The sequence below is a fragment of the Marmota flaviventris genome, chromosome 2, assembly GCF_047511675.1.
Source record: "Marmota flaviventris isolate mMarFla1 chromosome 2, mMarFla1.hap1, whole genome shotgun sequence".
In the NCBI taxonomy this organism is placed as follows: Eukaryota; Metazoa; Chordata; class Mammalia; order Rodentia; family Sciuridae; genus Marmota; species Marmota flaviventris.
The window spans coordinates 174,738,497-174,745,556 of record NC_092499.1 but is presented as its reverse complement, the minus strand read 5'-3'; the positions used below and the strand labels follow the sequence as shown (position 1 = coordinate 174,745,556).

Genomic DNA, 7,060 nt, shown 5'->3' with positions numbered 1-7,060 from the left:
TCTCCAGATGACACACAGTATGTCCCTTTCCCAAATACTGAGTCATAATTTTATAAGTTTCTGTCACACTGTGGTCAGTATCACTCTGGCCACCTGAGCCCTTGCTTTAACATATCCAGCACAGACAGACCAGTGTGTCCCCAGATGCCTGAAATACTGCAGATGGTTTAGGACCTGGTGGCTGTGCAAGCCTTGGGGAAGGCGTTGGTTATATCCCATCCCAGTTGGGCTGGGATAGTGGATCTTTTCTGAGACCCCAGGAACACGCCCTGAGATGGAGTGTGATGCACAGGTTGTTGGAAACTGCTTTCAGGAAAGGTTCCTTTTTGACAGGCAAGACTCAGAGCACCTCCATCTTTCATAGTGCATTGCCCAGCGAGGGCAGTGTGGAAGAGCACCATGCTGGATTCTATACCAAGTATGGCCAGCATAGCGGGCAACCATTAGGTCAGAAGCAGTAACATCATTAGCATACTATGCCAAATTATATGGCCAGCATCCCAAGTAGCCTAGTGAATGTCCGACAAAGCAGTTTTCCAGATATCATGAGTTTGATATAGGTTATTTGGAAATTACTTTTGGAAAAGGTCCCTTAGTGACAGGCAGGGGTCATAGCACCTGTCTTTCATAGTGCATTTTGCAACCACAGGGCTGGGGTCCACACCAGGAAGGAAGAGGGGGCTCTAGGTTATGACAGTTGTGGTGACGGCATAGCTTACTTTGCCCCATAATAGGACCAGTAGCACAAGCAACTTCGAGAATGTCCATGAAAGCAGTTTCTACAGAGAGCAGTAGTTTGCTAGAGTTCCTAGCTAGAGAGAGACAGAGAAAGAGAGAGAGAGAGATCTTCAAGATAAAACATATATTGACATTCAGGTCCAGGACTGCTTTTATTGTTTCATTGACTTGGCCAGGTTCTTGGAAATGGAAAGGGGTGTTTCTGGGACGTGGTGTTCTATTTTCCTAATATTTTTTAAGAGGACCACACAGATGGCCACAATGTTGCTTCATACAGAACTTGTGGAATATAAATATAAATAGCCCACCAAGGCAGAGCATACAGCCCGCCCAGGAGAACTGTTCCCTGGCCTCCCTTGGAGTACCAGGATGCCCAGCATTCTGTTGCCACCTGCTTCCTTGGTCTACTGGCCTTCACCTCTGCGTAGTACCCCACATACTGCCCAAAGTGTGCCAAAACAGCCATGAGTGAGAATGCAGAGGAGTCAGGTACCACTGTGGCCCATCTTGGGGCTGCCTGTTGTGATGAGTGCCCAAGTACTGGCAGGGCCTAGGAGGAGAGAATGCTTGGGAGAAACCAGTCTTAAGGAGCAGAAGGTGCTGTTGGACACTGACCCCATCTAACCAGGGGATGGAGAGAAGTGAAAGATACTTCACTAGTAACTGGCTTGGGTTTGGATCAGGAAGAATGCAGTAGGGAGGGTGTGTTGGCCCTGTTAGGTCCTCTCCTCTGGACTAGCTGGAGGATAGGAGGTTCTGTCCCATCTGCAATTCCAGGCCTTCCCCACCCAGCATCAACTGCTCTCAGCCACAGGTAGCTGTCCCCAAACACAGAGGCCTACTGATCCAAGCTGGCCTGAGCAGGAGGACAACCCAAGCATCCTGCAAGGAAGCTCTGCTGGGTACCTAACCCAATTCTCTTCTACTGTGTGTCCAGCCAATTCCTTTTTATGCCAGCTGTGGCAGAGCTGAAGGAAATCTGATCCCCAGCTCAGTTCTGCTGAGGTTTACAGGGGCTCCACGTGGGGCTGTGGGATATGTGAGAATGGGCATGTGGCAACCCCTACAGCCTCCCTATTGTGTGCCTGGCTCCTCTGATGGTCTCAGGCCCCACAGGTGCCTGTCCTCCCCAGGGTTCTGGGCCCTGGAACCCATTTGGGGGACCTAGCAGAGTGAGTATTGGATCATGGACCTAAGTAAGGTTGGCTCGGTTGATGGCGGGTTGCAAGGTCAAGGCCAGAGTGGGAGAAAAGGCTTGTGTGTGCTCTGCCTATGGTCAGGGGCCCTCTACCAGGGCCTAGGGAAGAGGTTTGAATAATGGGGTAATGGGAAGTGCAATAGGGGTCTGGTGGGCAGATGACAGAGGAGGGTACATCAGTGGTGGCTTCATTGTTGAAGAGGAAGGTGTCCCTCTGTCATAGCCCAGGGAGACCCATTCCACAACTGAAGGTGAGGATGCTGGGGGCTGTTACTGAGAGCTGGTCTTCAATCACTTGAAAACAGAAGTGTTCAGTCCATTTTGCACCTACCCTTGAGTGCTCTCCAGATCCACCTGGCCCAAGGACCTCAGTCCCATGGTATCAGCTGCACTCCTGAGTCCAAACCCCAGTCTGTGCCGCTCCCGGGTGCCCACACTTTCCCCACCGCCTCCCTGATCATGCTCATCCGCATCCATCTCCACAGGGCCTATCCCAGTACATAGATAAGTCAAGGTACTGCCTCAGGTCTATAGTCTGACTCCAGGAAACAGTGGCCTGCGACTCCAGCGCCATGGAATTGCTGCACTGGGTCAACAAATGATGAGACTTTCTGACTTTGCCCTGACTGCAGAGCCTGAAGCCTTTGGGGAAGAGGAGCCCCTGCAGTGCTCCAGGCCTGTGGCTGCAACAAAGGTGTGCTAAGGGGAGTGTTGGAAGGGTAGGTACCACAGGCGACACAGAGGTGGAAGTCCAGGACCTCTGCCTACCCCAGGCCCCCAGATCCTTCTCACAGAAGTTTGGGAGCCCTTGACAGGAGCAATGCTATGCATCTAGAAGAGTCCACCTGCTAGTTTATGCACCAAATGCACTGGAAGCAAATTTCTCAAAATGAAAGAGAAATTTATATCTAGACAGGCTCCATGGAAAGAGTGCTATTCAATCCTAAGAACAGGAAAAGAGAGGGACTCCCTAGACTCCCTTTTCCCAAAGTGCTTGACAACCAGCAGCTAGGAATGAGGCACAGAGCAACCTGGCCCAGGGTCACACCCTTTCTGGTGACCACACCCAGTGGCTGGTCCATTTGGGCCCAAATACAAGACACCTCTGCTCTGAAGGGGCATTTCAACTCCAGAGCTCCCTGTGGGGTCAGCTGAGGTCTGTAAGGCAGGGGCCCCTCTGCCTGGGCCTCTCCCTGCCCCTCCCCAGGCCCACTGCAGCAGACACCCTATCTCTAAAGTCCCTCTCAGGCTGCTCCCTGGGGCACCCACATGCAGTAATGAGGAAGAGATAAGAGCCAGTGTCAGAGAGACCAGCCCCCTCTTCTCTTGGAGAAGAGAATGGGCCAGCCCTGGGCTCCCCTTCCTCTATGTCACTTTTCTCCATAGGTTCTGAGGCCAACACAGTAAGGCAGGTCCCAGAGTGTTTCTGGCCTGCAGTCGCTGACCCTGAGTCATTAGTGTGAGCTCCAGCCCGAGGAGCTGGTCAGGCTGACCTGGGTTGCACATGCAGGTCATTGGCCTTCCTGGCCTACAAGGCCAAGGACTTGAGCCCAGCCATGGCCCCAGGGAGGCCTCCCACCCATCTGTGTGACCAAAATGACCTCACTCAACCTAACTTGTGCTCACAAATTACCATAGTATAATGTCCCAGTGTGACTGACCTAATTCCTCTGTTCACCCCCTCCCCATCTGCTGATGCACCCCATTACAGATGCTCAGAAACACCAGTGTCCAAAGCAGACAGAAATCCCGTCCTCAGGCTGGGGGTGCAGCTCAGTGCTGCAGTGCTTGCCTGGCATGCAGGAGTCTCTGGGCTCATGCTCCAGGAGGGCCTACGGTAGGTGGGGCGGGCCTCCTGCCTTCTTGGGGCGGGCCTCCTGCCTTCTTGGGGCTTATACTCCAATGGAGGAGGGGAGGTAGGAACAGTGAACATGTTCCAGAGGGCTGTGCTACAGTGTGGACACTGAGTGTCACCAAAGCCCTCTGTGCTAAAGCCTTGATCCTCAGAGAGGTGTTTTTAGGATGTGCTTCAATCTTAAAGAGGTGGCACCTCGTGGAAGGACTTTGGTTGTTAGGAACATGACCTTGAAGGGGTCAGTGGGACCCTGGCCTGTTCTTGCTCTCTCTGCTTCCCAGCCATGAAGTGAGTGGTTTTCTCCCACATTGTAATCCTGCCAGTATTTGCTGCCTCTCCATGAACTCCAAAGCAACAAGGCTAACTGAGGATGGCCTAGAACCTCTGAAACCATTGTCAAAATCAACCTGGATTCTCCACGAGCTAATTATCTCAGAGATGTTTCTATAATGGGGAAGCTCGGGAATGGTAAACAAAGATAAAACCTAATACATTTTAGTGTCAATGGCATGTTGTGTTATAGGAGGTGGGGTGTGGCTCAGCAGTGGAGCAGGTGCTGAGCAGGTGCAAGGTCCTCAGAACAGACTCCCAAAAGAAAAAGCAACTTCTGTAGATTAGTAAATGCTGTGGAGATTAGGGGAGGCACCTGTTTAATATTTATAGGAACAATTAGTACAGACTCCTTCCTGAGAATGACCTCAGAGCCCTGGACAATGTTGAGAGGTGATGATATGTGCATCAAGACATCAAAAAGGAGCTGTGTTTGATGGTGCATGCCTATAATCCCAGCGGGTTGGGAAGCTGAGATGGGATGATCAGGAGTTCAAAGCCAGCCTCAGCACTTTGTGAGGCCTTAAGTAACATGGTAAGACCCTGTCTCTAAATAAAATATTAAAAAGGGCATGGGATGTGGCTCAGTGGTTAAGCATCCCTGGGTTCAAGCCATAGTAAAGTAGCCAGGCGTAGAGACAGCTGTCTGTAAACCCAAGTGACCTGAGAGGCTGAGGCAGGAGTAATGCAAATTCAAGGCCAGCCTCAAAAATTTAGTGAGGCCTTAAGCCACTTATTGGGGCTTGTCTCAAAATGAATAATAAATAGGAAGGCTTGGGTTGTGACTCGGTGTTTAAGTGCCCCTGGGTTCAGTGATCAGTACTCCCAAAAAAGAAGGAAGAATAACCTACTTTTCCTTCCTTCCTTCCTTCCTTCCTTCCTTCCTTCCTTCCTTCCTTCCTTCTGTGCTGGGAATTGAACTCAAGGACTCAATATGATGAACAAGGGCTCTACCATTGAGTGAAATCCCCAGGCTGGATCTTTTATATTTGCTTTGAGACTGGGTCTTTCTGAGTTGTCAAGGCCGGCCAGGAAGTCGGATTCTCTTGCCTCAGCCTTCCAGTACCTGGATGACAGGTGGCACCAGGGCACCTGGCTATTCACCTAGTCCTGATATGGAGCCACTTCAGTTCCATTCCTGTACGAGTCAGGACCAGCATGTTCCTCAAGTGTATCCATCCCACACAAGGCATCCTCTGGGCTCCTATAATTTTGGTCCCTGCTGTTCACCTCTTCACAGTTATAGACCATTCCTGTGTCTTCATGGTGGAGAGTCCTCAGGTGAGACAAATGGAAAATGGAGGAAGAGAGAAAGCTGTGTTGCTTCTAACAACAGAGTCCATCTGAAAATGAGGCCCAGCCCCTGGGACACTGGCAGGGCCACTAGATGGTGAGAGGAGAGAAAGACACAGGAGGGTGGGGAGGGGCAGATGGTCTGCTGAAATGAGTGAACTGATACCTGTTCTCAGATAACTTGGTCTACGGGCAGGGGAGTCCTTTAAAGAAAGTTAAGATCCTTGGGGTTTAATCTGGAGATTTGCAACATTTAGTTAGGAACACATCCTAGAAAACCTTAACCTTTATAGCAACATCATCTGATTCCCTTAAGATGTCAGTAAGCTAGGAAGAGGTGTTTACACATCCAACCAGTAACCATGGAAATAAGTGTGGCTTGTCCTAGGTCACACAGCAACTTCCTGGCGTGGCTGCGGTGGTTCCCAGCGCTTCCCTCCCTCCCTGCCTTCTTGCCTTAATGCATTCAAAACCCCCCCATTGGACAAATACTCTCCTAGGAGAGGGGCTACAATACTGAACATGAAAGATGGAGACATTTCTTCCTTGGTGCTTTCATTTTACAAGGAGAAACACACACACACAAAACCCTGCAATTTGTAGTAGGTGCCATGTGACATTAATATAGGCCCATTTAAAAAATCATACTGGTGGGAATGAGGTATACTCTAGAAAGGACAGTCATGATACTGTCCTTTTTTTGTGTGAGTGGAAATATCTCAGAAGCATTTCCCTCTTCTCACCTTCCCAAAATATAGGAGAGAAGAAATGATGTAAATGGCCAAAAAACGTTTGTAGTAAAGCAACACCAAGAGCTACCTTCACCCTCAGGAGGGAACTCTGGACCCTTTCATCATGGTTCCAGTACTCTACAAGGTCAGAGAAATTTCTCCAGGAACGAATAATAGAAATAATTTCTGAAGGCAGAGTCTTAGGGCATGTTCCTCTCCACAGGAACCGTACGAGCCAGTCGAGTGGATCCCGGGAATGGGTAAGGGGAACAGAGGCCCAGGATGGAGATTAGGATTTGGGAATCATTAGCTATAAAGTGTATAAAATCACATCAAAGATGAGAAGGGACTGGGTGGAGGGATAAATTCTGGAATTTAGAAGGAGGTGGCAGAAAAGGACACTAGGAAGAAGTGCCCAGTAGTAGGGAAGAAAAATCAGGTAAGAGTAGTTTCACTGGAGCCAAACAAAATGTGTTTTCAAATGGACCAGGCCACCTCTGTTGAATCCTGCTCGGGGAGTATGGACAATGAAGACCTAGTCATGTCCTGCAAATCTGACAGCAAGTTTAGGAGCTTCTTAACAGGAGTTTCAGTGGTCTAGTCTGGGCTGAAACATCAATGAAGGATGAATGTTGGGCACTTAGCTTTCAAGATCACAGAATAGAGAAGATTTCTTTCCTGGCTCCTCCAAGGCATGAATCCAAGAAAGCAGATAGGCAGCTCATTAGCAGGTGGGTGAACAAAAATAAGGGAGAATTTAATACTGGACAAAGTAAATCAGGGACTCAGGAAGTTGGAGATGATAAAAATAAGGAAGAAATACCCAACACTACCAGACGGCCCCTATTGGATTCATCAGCCAGAATGGTTCCTTTACAGAGCAAATTGTAGAGATAAGGGGATTAAAGGAGCCCA

At 49.5% G+C, this 7,060-nt stretch overlaps 1 non-coding gene across 1 annotated transcript; it reads right to left on the bottom strand.

The window, feature by feature from the left end:
* Nucleotides 1–6,128: 6,128 nt before the first annotated feature.
* Nucleotides 6,129–6,347, bottom strand: LOC114081145 (small nucleolar RNA U3). Its single transcript, XR_003580732.2, has one exon. It is a non-coding gene; the product is annotated as a small nucleolar RNA U3 (small nucleolar RNA).
* Nucleotides 6,348–7,060: the final 713 nt, after the last annotated feature.